A 15,513-nucleotide genomic window follows, 5' to 3' on the forward strand; every position below is an offset into this window, starting at 1 on the left:
GGAGCAAGCTACATTGAGTGTAATGGCGCGATCAGGCCAGGCTGTGACTAGACAGCTTCCCAGATGCGCTCAGTGAAAAAAAAACAGACCCACTCAGTAGAGCACAGAGGGTGGGTCTGAAAAACCCTCTTTTTTAATAAAAATGTAACCGCAATGTTATGTTGCATAAAGCTAGCACTAATATAATGTTATATAATTCTGCACTATGTGCAGAATTATATAACATTATTTACTAGGTTTACTGGCCGTTTAAAGGGACAGTCAAGTCCAAAAAAAAATTTCATGTTTCAAGTAGGGCATGTAATTTTAAACAACTTTCCAATTTACTTTTATCACCAATTTTGCTTTGTTCTTTTGGTATTCTTAGTTGAAAGCTAGACCTAGGAAGGCTCATATGGTAATTTCTTAGCCCTTGAAGGCCGCCTCTAATCACATGCTTTGTATTTGCTTTTCACAGCAGGGGAAAGCTAGTTCAGGTAAACCCTATAGATAACATTGTGAGAACACCCGTGGATTGTGGCAGACACTGCACTAATTGGCTAAAATAAAAGTCAATAGATAATAAATAAAATGTCATGTGATCAGGGGGCTGTCAGAAGATGTTTAGATACAAGGTAATCACAGAGGTAATACGTTTATTAATATAACTGTGTTGGTTATGCAAAACTGGGGAATGGGTAATAAAGGGATTATCTATCTTTTAAAACAACAACAATTCTGGTGTTGACTGTCCCTTTAAGTCAAAATTAAACTTTCATGATTCAGATAGAGCATGCAATTTTTAAACAAATTTCTAATTTACTTCCATTAACAAAATGTGCACACAGTCTTTTTATTTTTTTTTTACTTTTTTGAGTCACCAGCTGAGCATATGCAAGAATTCAAAGAATATACGTATATGCATTTGTGATTGGCTGATGGCTGTCACATGGTACAGGGAGAGTGTAAATAGAAATAACTTTGAAATTTGTTAGAAAAAAAAAATCTAATTCTCATTTGAAGTTCAGACTAAGTGCTATTGCATTGTCTTTTTATCATGCATTTGTTTATTATGCAAACCTAATGTATTTACGTTTTTTTTAATCCGACAGGGTCATTGGTAACTTTTTATACTAGTGATGGCTAACTTCCTAGCACACCAGGGTTGACGCATATACATTTATTGGTGTCAAACAAATAATATACATCCAAAAAAATGATCAGCGGCACAAGGTCAGATTCAGGTGAGGCTGCAGGTTACCCTTGATCTGATGTTCTTTCCTCCAGAGGGTTCTTCTGAGTTGTGGTCACTCCAACGTTCCGCTTTTACCTAGGGCTACAAAACTATGGCACACGTCCTTAGCTCGGCTTTTCCTGAAGGGCCCTCAGCCCCTGTGTTATACTATTAGTTATAGTGCTGATGTGCAAATAATTTTAGGGTAGCAGATTGCAATTCCTACTACTGCTTATTGCTAACACAAGGACAAAAAAAAAATTAGTACAGAAACAGAGAGAAAAGGCTAGAGGATCCCTTTAATAACATTACAGTTTGAATGTGTAAACACAAACAAAATGTTTGTAAATTAAGTGGATTATAACAGAAGTTAAAGGGACAGTCAGCTCAAAAATTTATTGTTTAAAAAGATAGATAATCCCTTTATTACCCATTCCCCGGTTTTAAATAACCAGGACAGTTATATTAATACACTTTTTACCTCTGTGATTACCTTGTATCTAATCCTCTTTTGACAGCCCCCTGATCACATGGCTATTTATTATCTTGGATTTTAGCTAATTAGTGCAGTGTCATGCACAACTTCACGGGAGAAACCATAATGTTATCCAGGGCCGGACTGGGAAATCAGACCGGCCCTGGAAATGTATAATCTCCCCGGCAATAATGTAAGGACACCCTCCCGACACCTCCTCACGCTGTGATAGCAAGTCGGCCGCTACTAGCCCCGCCCCCCCGGCTCAGCCTCGCCCCCCTCCGGCCCAATCCCCGGCAATAATGTAAGGCCACCCTTCCTCCCTCACCTCCTCACGCTGCGTTAGCAAGTCGGCCGCTCCACTCCTAGCCTCCTTCATCGGCTCAGCCGCGCCCCCCTCCGCCTCGCCCCCCTCCGCCTCGCCCGCCCCCCTCCGACTAAGGACACCCTCCTCAGCTCACTGTGTAATGTTGCCTAAATAATGCCTATGCTGGCCTGCTTATTGGAGCGGAGCATCCGCATCTGCAGCTAAGCCGCTTGAGCCTCTGCTCTCTCTGTGCAGCTGCCAGTGCAGTGCTGGTCCACTGGGGATTTTTCCCGGTATCCCGGTGGCCCAATCCGGCCCTCATGTTATCTATATGGCACACATTAGCAGTCTCTTGTGAAAAGCTAGTAAAAAAGCATGGGATAAGAGCCTGTCTCTAGTGGCTTAGAAACAGGCAGAAATATAGAGGTTTAAAATGTTGTTATAAAGTATCTATACTATAATCGCGTTTGTAATGCTTCCATCGGTGTCGCCAGTTGTGCACGCATCCTCAAATGTTGAATGTTGGCAGCGCGATTCTTTCACCACCCTGCCATTTTCAGAATCCACCGGGATGCAGCGAATGCAAACGGAGTATTAAAAAAAAATAAAAAAACACAAACAACTAACCGCCCACAATAAGTATTAAAAAAAAAAACTAACCGCCCGTACTAAGTATTAAGAAAAAAACAACTACCTAATAGAATTATTAACCCCTAAATCCGCAAACCCCAACATTGCAAACTACCTAATACATCTATTAACCCCTAATCCACCAACCCCCCACAACGCATTAAACCTAATTTATCTATTAACTCCTACACCGCCAACCCCCACAACACAAAAAACTAATTTAATGACTAAGCTCCCTAACCCAACACCCCCTAAATTACAAATTTACTACATTACAATAGAAAATAAAAAAATTACATTAATCTAAATACAGAAAATAAAAAAAATCAAACATTACAAAAAATAATAAACAACACTATCCAAAATAAAAAAATTAAACCTAATACCTATGAAAATAAAAAAGCCCCCCAAAATAAAAAAAAACATAATCTAATGCTTAACTTCCAATAGTCCTTAAAAGGGCTTTTTGTAGGGCATTGCCCTAAAGAAGTCAGCTCTTTTACATTACAAATAAACCAAGTCCCCCCTAACAGTAAAACCCCCCACCCACCAAACCCCCCAAAATAAAAATAAAAAACACTAATAAACCTAAACTACCAATTGCCCCTAAAGGGGCATTTGTATGGGCATTGCCCTTAAAGGAAAAGTCAATTTTAAGCCTCCGCAGTAATGTTATAGATTACCCTATATGTGATCATTACAGTGGCTAAGTTTTTTTAAAAAAAATATTTCTTATTTTGTAGATTTATGTTAGAAAAATTGCGTACCGTATTCCTTCTTACTCCTCCCACCCGACCATTTCCGTATTGATAAAGATTACACATACAATCGGTCCCACCCGCTCTTACGTGTACATTTGTGCGCATTCTCGTCCGTCTACGCATCTCGCGCATGTGCACAGTGTTAATTTTGATGGCAAATTTCAATTTAGTCTTAGTTTTAGTCTTTTGACTAAAATGCCATTTTAGTTTTAGTCGTATTTTAGTCAACTGAATCTCCAGTAGATTTTAGTCGACTAAAATCTAAGGGGTTTAGCTAAAGTGTAATGCATTATTTAAGCATTTATCTATAATTTGAAAACTGATGATATACTCCAGAGTAAAATTAACACCTGTTATTATTTATGGTATTAAGGTTTACAACATGCAATACAGACACAGATTTACCCCTTGTGATATATAACATCTTAATTAAACTTAAAATGAAATAAAACCAAGTTTCATAAACAAACAGAAGTGCAACTTTAAAATATAAAAAAAAACTGTAATCTATATTATCTGTATTGCACATATTACCCAATATAAATATTTTAACAGTTCTCTGTTAATAATTAAAACAAGTATCAAGTTTCAGCAGCTAACACAGCACTCGTGGGTTATGCTTATTTCTATAGGAAGAATCAATTCGGCAACGATATTAGCACTGCTCTAGAACTTCCAAACTCATTATTTATCTTAAAATGTAATAAAATTAAGTTTAGAAAATTTTACAAAAGAGCAGTACTTGGATATGGATTGATTATAACACCTTGCATAAAATGTTTTTGTCAGCAAATTTTGATTTAGTTTTAGTCATAGTCTTTTGACTAAAATGCCATTTTAGTTTTAGTCGTATTTTAGTCATTAGAATTTCTTTAGTTTTATACTCATTTTAGTCTAGTTTTAGTCTGAGTAATTGTTGTCTCTCCGTAATTCGCGCATGCGCAAATGAAACTCCAAGATTACACTGTTACATCATACACCTAATTTATTAATGTGTCTATTATTTATATAAAACACGCAATTATTCATTCCTATAAAGTTTGCACTGATCTATTCAGTTTGCATTGTAAAGGATCATTATAACATATAATATACTTACTACAAATTAAATATTGTATCTACTGGCAGTTACGATCGATGATTGTACTTGCGGGAACAACTCTGACTTAAAAAATGCAAATGCGCATGCGTATTACATGCATGAGCATATCAGGCGGCCGCAGTAATTAGTAAGTTGCGCATGCGTAGTTGGAATGGTGGGCGGTAGTTAGGTATGTTGGGACGCCAGCGGGGGACCAAATAAAACGGTCTAATTGGAACACGTCATTAATAAACAACAAAAAAACACAGGCAGAGTTACGGCGGTAGGAGCGCTCTATGAAAAAGGTAAAGAAAACGATGAATGAAACTCATATTATTTTAGTTATACTTGCGAATGCTGCCTGGCTGAGTACCAAAGTTTACTTTTCTTTTAAAAGGGCATTCAGCTCTTTTGCAATTTGCCCCCCAAAAAAACTAATATACAAAAACAACCCCCCCCCCAAAAAAAAAAACTAACACTAAAGCCCCAGATACTCACGGTTTCAGAAGTCCGGTGGAGAAGGTCTTCTTCCAGGCGGTCCATCATCTTCATCCACAGCGAAGGCAGCGCGGAGCGGAGGTCTGGAGCGGTCTTCTCAGAAGTGGCAATCCGCGGTGGCAGTCATCGGTGACGGTCCTCGGTGAAGCCGTGGAGGTTCCTCTTCATGTGATCGTCCGCCACAAACTGAAGATTGAATTCAAGGTACCCCATATTTGTTGGGGTACCTTGAATTCCTATTGGCTGAAATTTTCAAAATCAGCCAATAGGATGAGAGCTACTGAAATCTTATTGGCTGATTTGAACAGCCAATAGGATTTTAGTAGCTCTAATCCTACTGGCTGTATTGAAAAATTCAGCCAATAGGAATGCAAGGTACCCCCCAAATTGATTGCGTTACCTTGCATTCAATATTTAGCATACCACGGACATCGGATGAAGAGGAGCCTAGATGCCGCCAAGGACTACTGCCGCCGCCACAGATGACCACTGCCGAGGATCACTACATCTGGGAAGACCGCTCCAGACCTCCACTCCACGCCGCCTTCGCTGTGGATGAAGATGATAGACCCGCCTGGAAGACCTTCTCTGCCGGAGTTCTGAAACCGTGAGTACCTATTTGGGGCTTTAATGTTAGGTTGTTTTTTTTTTTTAAAAATTGGGGGGTTTGTTTTTTTTAGATTAGGAATTTTGGGGGGCAAATTGCAAAAGAGCTGAATGCCCTTTTAAGGGCAGTTAAAAAAAGAGCTGAATGCCCTTTTAAGGGCAATTTCCATACAAATGTCCCTTTAGGGGCAATGGTTAGTTTAGGTTTATTAGTGTTTGTTTCTTTGGGGGGGGACATTTACTGTTGGGGGGACTTTGTTTATTTTGAATGTAAAAGAGCTGATTTATTTAGGACAATGCCCTGCAAAAAGCCCTTTTAAGGGCTATTGGTAGTTTAGTATTAGATTAGGGGGTGTTTTTATTTTGGGGGGCATTTTTATTTTTATAGGGGTATTAGTTTAGGTTTCATTTTATTATTTTGGATAGCTTTGTTTATTTTTTTCTGTATTTTTACTTTGTTTTTTTTTAGCTTGGGTCGTTTGATTTTTAACACACAGACTGCCCTCTGGGCAGGCTTATCGACTACTATTAATATAACAATGTGTGTTATGCAAAGCTGGGTAATGGGTAGTAAAGGTGTTATCTATCTTTTTAAACAATAACAATGTTGGTGTTGACTGTCCCTTTAAACACAGCCAAACATCACATAAATGACAGGCACTATATATGTGTACAAACCGACACTGTCAGTACAAACATAACGGTCTACAATAACACTTGATCAAATCCTGTCTTGTTCAGACCAGTTTATCCCACTTCAAGTGACTGGAAGACAAAAGACATCCACCAACATAAACAACTACAGGCACATATAACAGATAAACACAAACACCACTTATAAACACAGTCTAAAGTCTCAAATCCTTTATCTAGACTCAAACACAAAAGTCTATGTGCAAGAACCTTCTGGATGCAAATCAGAGGTAAACAAACCGCCCCAGGTCTCTTGCACTAATCATGCAAATAGTAAAGGCCACCTGGGAATCCAACCTTTTTCATATGGAATGCAGTATAGCACATTTTAAAAAGAACATAATTCCCCATAAATAGTTAATTATGCATATTAAAAATTTGTACTTTCATTATTTATGTTTTGCTTTTCTGCAAATTACAAATGTTAACTTCTATATAAAAAACTAATCACACAAATTAACAGATACACATAGGCTCTAAACATATTTATATATACACCATGTAAAGAACAGGAATGAGCGAGTAGCTCATATACAATAGTACTACAAATGGTTGGGAGCTGAAACCTGCACACTGAAACCTGCACACAGGGCCACAAAGGGGGCAAATAAATATTTGAAAAGAGATCGGGGGGGGGGGGGGATATGAGGGGGGGCAGCTACACTACAGGTATTTTTTTTTTTTAATTTATTTATAAATAAGGCTTTTTTTTTTTTTTTTTTAAACGAACTGGGTACTGGCAGACAGCTGCCAGTACCCAAGATGGTGGCAACTAGGTAGAGGAGGGAGGGTTAGAGAGCTGTTTGGAGGGGATCCAACACTGCAGAATAGCTTGAAGAATAAAAAAAGCCTTTTATTTTAGTACTGGCTGACTTTCTGCCAGTACTTAAGATGGCGGTGACAATTGTGAGGTGGGGGAGGGAAGAGAGCGGGTCAGGGAGGGATCAGGGGGTGGGATGTGTCAGGTTGATCTCTACACTAAATCTAATATTAACCCTACAAGCTACCTAATTAGCCCCTTAACTGCTGGGCATAATACAAGTATGGCGCTCAGCAGCATTTAGCGGCCTCTAATTACCAAAAAGCAATGTCAAAGCCATATAAGTCTGCTATTTCTGAAGAAAGGGGATCCCAGAGAAACATTTACAACCATTTGTGCCATGATTGCACTAACTGTTTGTAAATAATTTCAGTGAGAAAGTTAAAATTGTGAAAAAGTGAACAATTTTTTTTATTTGATCACATTTGGCGGTGAAATGGTGGCATGAAATATATCAAAATGGGCCTAGATCAATACTTTGGGTTGTCTACTACACTAAAGCTAAAATTAACCCTACAAGCTCTCTACAAGCTACCTAATTAACCACTTCACTGCTGGGCATAATACAAGTGCGGTGCGCAGCGGCATTTAGTGGCCTTCTAATTACCATAAAGCAATACCAAAGCCATATATGTCTGCTATTTCTGAACAAAGGGGATCCCAGAGAAGCATTTACAAACATTTGTGCCATAATTGCACTAACTGTTTGTAAATAATTTCAGTGAGAAAGCTAAAATTGTGAAAAAGTGAACAATGTTTTTTTATTTGATCGCATTTGGCGGTGAAATGGTGGCATGAAATATACCAAAATGGGCCTAGAGTAATACTTTGGGTTGTCCACTAAAAAAACAGAATTTATGCTTACCTGATAAATTACTTTCTCCAACGGTGTGTCGGGTCCACGGCGTCATCCATTACTTGTGGGAAATATTCTCCCCCACAGGGAAAGGCAAGGAGAGCACACAGCAAGAGCTGTCCATATAGCTCCCCCTCTGGCTCCGCCCCCCAGTCATTCGACCGACGGTTAGGAGAAAAAGGAGAAACTATAGGGTGCCGTGGTGACTGTAGTGTATAAAGAAAATTTTTTCAACCTGATTAAAAAACCAGGGCGGGCCGTGGACCGGACACACCGTTGGAGAAAGTAATTTATCAGGTAAGCATAAATTCTGTTTTCTCCAACATTGGTGTGTCCGGTCCACGGCGTCATCCATTACTTGTGGGAACCAATACCAAAGCTTTAGGACACGGATGAAGGGAGGGAGCAAATCAGGTTACCTAAACGGAAGGCACCACGGCTTGCAAAACCTTTCTCCCAAAAATAGCCTCCGAAGAAGCAAAAGTATCAAATTTGTAGAATTTGGCAAAAGTGTGCAGAGAAGACCAAGTCGCTGCCTTACATATCTGGTCAACAGAAGCCTCGTTCTTGTAGGCCCATGTGGAAGCCACAGCCCTAGTAGAGTGAGCTGTGATACGGTCAGGAGGCTGCCGTCCGGCAGTCTCATAAGCCAAGCGGATAATGCTTTTCAGCCAGAAAGAGAGAGAGGTAGTAGTAGCTTTTTGACCTCTCCTCTTACCAGAGTAAACGACAAACAAAGATGAGGTTTGTCTAAAATCTTTTGTTGCTTCTAAATAGAACTTTAAAGCACGAACAACATCTAAATTGTGTAATAAACGTTCCTTCTTTGAAACTGGATTCGGACACAAAGAAGGAACAACTATTTCCTGGTTGATGTTCTTGTTGGAAACAACTTTTGGAAGAAAACCAGGCTTAGTACGCAAAACAACCTTATCTGAATGAAAAACCAGATATGGTGGATTACACTGCAAAGCAGATAATTCAGAAACTCTTCTAGCAGAAGAAATAGCAACCAAAAACAGAACTTTCCAAGATAATAACTTAATATCTATGGAATGTAAAGGTTCAAACGGAACCCCTTGAAGAACTGAAAGAACTAAATTTAGACTCCAAGGAGGAGTCATGGGTCTGTAAACAGGCTTGATTCTAACCAAAGCCTGAACAAAAGCTTGTACATCTGGCAAAGCTGCCAGTCGTTTGTGCAACAAGACGGATAATGCAGAAATCTGTCCTTTTAGAGAACTAGCTGACAACCCTTTATCCAAACCTTCTTGGAGAAAGGAGAGAATCTTTGGAATTTTAATCTTACTCCAGGAGAATCCTTTGGATTCACACCAACAGATATATCTTTTCCATATTTTATGGTAAATCTTTCTAGTCACAGGTTTTCTGGCTTGGACCAGAGTATCTATCACAGAATTTGAAAACCCACGCTTGGATAAAATCAAGCGTTCAATTTCCAAGCAGTCAGCTGCAGAGAAACTAGATTTAGATGTTCGAATGGACCTTGTACTAGAAGATCCTGTCTCAAAGGTAGCTTCCATGGTGGAGCCGATGACATATTCACCAGGTCTGCATACCAAGTCCTGCGTGGCCACGCAGGAGCTATCAGAATCACAGAGGCCTTCTCCTGTTTGATCCTGGCTATGAGCCTGGGAAGGAGAGGAAATGGTGGAAACACATATGCTAGGTTGAACGACCAAGGCGCCACTAATGCATCCACTAGAGTCGCCTTGGGATCCCTGGATCTGGACCCGTAGCAAGGAATCTTGAAGTTCTGACGGGACGCCATTAGATCCATGTCTGGAATGCCCCATAATTGGGTTAACTGAGCAAAGACCTCCGGATGGAGTTCCCACTCCCCCGGATGGAAAGTCTGACGACTCAAATAGTCCGCCTCCCAGTTGTCTACTCCTGGGATGTGAATAGCAGATAGATGGCAGGAGTGATTCTCTGCCCATTGGATGATCTTGGTTACTTCCTTCATCGCTAGGGAACTCTTTGTTCCCCCCTGATGATTGATGTACGCAACAGTCGTTATGTTGTCCGACTGAAATCTTATGAACCTGGCTTCCGCTAGCTGAGGCCAAGCCAGGAGCGCATTGAATATAGCTCTTAGTTCCAAAATGTTTATCGGGAGAAGCGACTCTTCCCGCGACCATAGGCCCTGAGCTTTCAGGGAGTCCCAGACCGCGCCCCACCCCAAGAGGCTGGCGTCGGTCGTGACGATGACCCACTCTGGTCTGCGGAAACTCATTCCCTGAGACAGGTGATCCTGGGTCAACCACCAGAGAAGTGAGTCCCTGGTTACCTGGTCTACTTGAATTTGGGGAGACAAGTCTGTATAGTCCCCATTCCACTGATTGAGCATGCATAGCTGTAATGGTCTTAGATGAATTCGAGCAAAAGGAACCACATCCATTGCTGCGACCATTAGTCCTATTACTTCCATGCATTGAGCTATGGAGGGTTGAGGAATAGAATGAAGAACTCGACAAGCTTTTAGAAGCTTTGCCTTTCTGACTTCTGTGAGAAAGATCTTCATTTCCACAGAATCTATTATTGTTCCCAGAAAAGGAACCCTTGTGGACGGTGACAGTGAACTTTTTTCTATGTTCACCTTCCACCCGTGAGATCTGAGAAAGGCCAACACAATGTCTGTATGAGCCCTCGCTTTGGAAAGGGACGACGCTTGGATTAGGATGTCGTCTAGATAAGGTGCTACAGCGATGCCCCTCGGCCTTAGGACCGCTAGAAGGGACCCTAGCACCTTTGTGAAAATTCTGGGAGCGGTGGCTAAACCGAATGGAAGAGCCACAAACTGGTAATGTTTGTCCAGAAAGGCGAACCTCAGGAACTGATGATGAGATTTGTGGATTGGGATATGCAGATTACGCATCCTTTAGATCCACGGTAGTCAAAAATTGACCCTGCTGGATTGTCGGTAAGATTGTCCGAATGGTTTCCATCTTGAAGGATGGAACTCTGAGGAACTTGTTTAATATCTTTAAATCCAGAATTGGCCTGAAAGTTCCCTCTTTTTTGGGAACCACAAACAGGTTTGAGTAAAAACCTAGACCTTGTTCCCCGGAGGGGACTGGGTTTATCACTCCCATCTTTGATAGGTCTCTTACACAATGTAAGAATGCCTGTTTCTTTATCTGGTCTGAAGATAAGCGAGACAGGTGGAACCTTCCCTTTGGAGGAAGTCCCTTGAATTCTAACAGGTATCCCTTGGAAACTATCTCTAGTGCCCAGGGATCCAGAACATCTCTTGCCCAAGCCTGAGTGAAGAGAGATAGTCTGCCCCCTACCAGATCCGGTCCCGGATCGGGGGCTACCCCTTCATGCTGTCTTGGTAGCAGCAGCAGGTTTCTTGGTTTGTTTACCCTTGTTCCAGCCTTGCATGGGCTTCCAAGCGGGTTTGGGCTGGGCCGCGTTACCTTCTTGTCTAGCGGCAGTGGAGTTATTAGCCGGTCCGTTCCTGAAATTGCGAAAGGAACGAAAATTAGACTTGTTCTTAGCCTTAAAAGGCCTATCCTGTGGGAGGGCATGGCCCTTACCCCCAGTGATGTCTGAAATAATTTCCTTCAATTCCGGCCCAAAAAGGGTCTTACCCTTGAAAGGAATATTCAGTAACTTAGTCTTGGACGACACATCTGCCGACCAGGATTTTAGCCAAAGCGCCCTCCGCGCTACTATAGCAAAACCTGAGTTTTTCGCCGCCAATTTCGTTATTTGAAAGGCGGCATCCAATATAAAGGAATTAGCTAACTTTAATGCGTTAATTCTGTCCATGACTTCTTCATAGGAAGTCTCTTTTTGGAGCGAACTTTCTAGTTCTTCGAACCAAAAGGACGCCGCTGAAGTGACAGTAATAACACACGTAGCTGGTTGAAGGATGAACCCTTGCTGAACAAAAATCTTTTTAAGCAATCCTTCCAATTTTTTATCCATAGGATCTTTGAAAGCGCAGCTGTCCTCTATAGGAATAGTTGTGCGCTTCGCTAGTGTTGAAACAGCTCCCTCAACCTTCGGGACCGTTTGCCATGCGTCCCTTCTAGGGTCTACTATGGGAAACATTTTTTTAAATATAGGAGGTGGGGCAAAGGGTACACCTGGCTTCTCCCACTCCTTTTCCACTATGTTCGCTACCCTCTTAGGTATTGGAAAAGCGTCATCGTGCACTGGGACCTCTAAAAATTTGTCCAATTTGCACAACTTCTCTGGTACTACCATGGAATCACAGTCATCCAGAGTAGCTAATACCTCCTTAAGCAAAGCGCGGAGATGTTGTAGTTTAAACTTAAATGCCACTAGATCAGGTTCTGCCTGTTGAGAAATTTTTCCTGAATCTGAAATTTCACCCTCAGACAGCACTTCCCTTACAGCCAATTCCGATTGATGCGAGGGTAAAATAGATAAGGCATCGTCAGCGTCTGATTGTTCATCCTTTTTATCTGTATTTAAAACTGAACAATCACGCTTTCTCTGAAAAGCTGGCAGTTTGGATAAAAGATTTGCTATAGAATTATCCACTACTGCTGATAATTGTTGCATAGAAATAAGCCCTGGCGCGCTAGGTGTCGCCTGCGCGGGCAAAGCTGGTGTAGACACAGAAGGAGAGGATGTAGAGCTATCCCCACTACCTTCATTAGATAAATCATCTTGGGCAACATTATGAAAAATAACAGAGCTGTCCTGATTTTGTTTGGACGCTATGGCGCAATTATCACAAACACTCGAAGGGGGAACCACATTTGTCTCTATACACACAGAACATAGGTTATCTGATGGAACAGACATGTTAAACAGATTTAGGCAGGCAAACAATGCAATAAAAACTATTTTAAACAAAAACGTTACTGTCTCTTTAAATAATAAAATGACACCTTTATTTCTGAATGTTCAAAAAACTATGAAGGCAATATCCGATTTTTCTGAAATTTGGACCCCAGTGTCTTAATGCTTAGAAAGTATTGCACAGCAAATATGGAGACTCTAGCTCTTAAAACAAGCAAACCGGAGCTAATTGTTGGATTTAACCGTTTTTATACACCACAATCCCTGCTACAGCCTTGCTGCAGGTTTTTTACCTTCCTTAAGGGTCACCATCCACAGAAAAAAGCCTTTTGGAGTCACTTTCTGAACCACAGGACCCTCTCACATGAATCTGCATGCATTGCCTTGTAAATCAACTGTGCAGCTGAAGCACCAAAATGAGGCTTCCTCCCTCAGCACACTAGAGTGAAGGGGCCTTCCTGACTAGATTTAGGTGTCTAAAACAAGCCAGATCAATAAAAAACGTTCCCCAGTGTATGTGAGCTTATAAAATATTTCAAATGGTATCATATTGTAATAAAAACCAATCGATTTTGCCCCTAACAGTGTCTACCAGCATAAAAAACAAAAAGGGGAAGCCTGTTATCTTTTTTGCTGAGGTGAAAGAAAAATGGCTTACCTTTTCCCCTGAGGGGAAATATGACTGTCATCTAGCATTAGCCTGTGTTGTTAGAAGGAGACCAGTCATACCTGAAGCAGATGAGTCTGCAAACTGTTACCCCCAACTGAAGTTCTCTTGTTTCAACAGTCCTGCATGATAACAGTAATGGATTTTAGTTACTGTCTGCTAAAATCATAGCCCTCTTAAACAGAAATCTTCATCACTTTTCTGTTATAGAGTAAATAGTACAAGCCAGCACTATTTTAAAATAACAAACTCTTGATAGAAGAATAAAAAACTACAACTAACACCACAAACTCCTCGCCATCCCCGTGGTAGATGCTACTTGTTCAGAGCGGCAAGGAGAATGACTGGGGGGCGGAGCTATATGGACAGCTCTTGCTGTGTGCTCTCCTTGCCTTTCCCTGTGGGGGAGAATATTTCCCACAAGTAATGGATGACGCCGTGGACCGGACACACCAATGTTGGAGAAAATAAAAAAAAATCAAAATATATATATATATATATATATATATATATATATATATATATATATATATATATATATATATATACACACACACACACACATACATGAAGGGTTATTCAGGGATTCCTGACAGATATCAGTGTTCCAATGTAACTATCGCTAATTTTGAAAAAAAAAAAATGGTTTGGAAAAAGCAAAGTGCTACTTGTACTTATTGCCCTATAACTTGCAAAAAAAGCAAAGAACATGTAAACATGGACAAAATTTAGAAACTATTTAGCATGGGAGATTTTTGGTGGTTGTAGATGTGCAATAGATTTTGGGGGTCAAAATTAGAAAAAGTGTGTTTTTTTCCATTTTTTCATCATATTTATAAATATTTTTATAGTAAATTATAAGATATGATGAAAATAATGGTATATTTAGAAAGTCCATTTAATGGCGAGAAAAATGGTATATAATATGTGTGGGTACAGTAAATAGTAAGAGGAAAATAAACACTGCAGAAATGTAAAAATAGCCCTGGTCCCAAACGGTAAGAAAATTGAAAAATGGTCTGGTTACTAAGGGATTAAATACAACAAACTATTATTTGCTGCGTTTGTATGTGTGTCTGCCAGAGTTTCACATTTATTTCTTAATCCACAGACTATAAACTTTGAAATATGATTTATAAACTCTAACTCCACTTCCTCTTTCTTTAAACCCTTAATGACCAGCAACGTACCCTGTACATCACTGGTCTTTCTATGGGAGTGCCGCTTTCAATATTGCAGTCTCGCTTAGCAAGCCTTCCTTAGGGAGGGTCTAATATCGCGGCCTTGCCGCAAGACATGCACTATTAAAGCCACGCAGTCCCTTAACGACCAGCAACGTACAGGGTACGCCGTGGTCGTTAAGGGGTTAATTTAAAGCATGCAGATGAATCATAAATGTACCTAACTGCCTAACAAAAAAAATGGCTACCTATTCCGTCATTTTAGGAAATACCTATATGTTTAGACATACTGTCCTATTAGAAGCTATAATGTTATCTAACATCTTTGTAGACTGCATTAGAGATGTATAAATTCTTCCTATGTGGCAGAATATAACATACATCCCAGATTTGCTATCTGCGTGTTAGAAAAAAACATATACTGAAGTCATCTTTTTACATACAGTATGTACAATACATATCAGCAATGAGAGACCTACAAACAAAATATATCTTTTAATAGAACTTATAATTGTCGGGGGGTTCCGGTTCCGTTGGGAGGAGCTAGCGTCGTAATGGTGGAGTCTGGACGCTAAGAGCTCGAGACAGGAAAATCTTCCCTTCCACAAGCCCGTTGTTGGAGTGAATTAATACTCCCTAGGGCAATTGCATCATATTGGTGGTGTTGGTGGCGGAACGGCGGAGCAAGCAGTGTGACTCAGCTGCATGAGTCAGACCCCTGAGCAGAGTGTCGCACTGGAGATACTATAGGTCTGCTCTATGACCCAGAAGTCCGGAGTGTGGGCGTGGGACTGGATATCGTTCCCTAAGAGGTACCGATGGTAAAAGAGGAGCAGAGCAAGCGTGGGACCAGAGGACGTCAAAATTACCTGTGAGGTGGATCAAAGGGCAGGCCCCTATTGTTGGCATACTCCCAAGTACA

General features: G+C 40.6%; 1 protein-coding gene across 1 annotated transcript in view; it reads right to left on the reverse strand.

Annotated features, from left to right (window-relative positions):
* The window catches only part of ARHGAP22 (Rho GTPase activating protein 22), an 84,007-nt gene that overhangs the window by 50,032 nt on the left and 18,462 nt on the right, over positions 1–15,513 (reverse strand). The window lies entirely within an intron of this gene.

Source organism: Bombina bombina, chromosome 9 (assembly GCF_027579735.1).
Source record: "Bombina bombina isolate aBomBom1 chromosome 9, aBomBom1.pri, whole genome shotgun sequence".
In the NCBI taxonomy this organism is placed as follows: domain Eukaryota; kingdom Metazoa; phylum Chordata; class Amphibia; order Anura; family Bombinatoridae; genus Bombina; species Bombina bombina.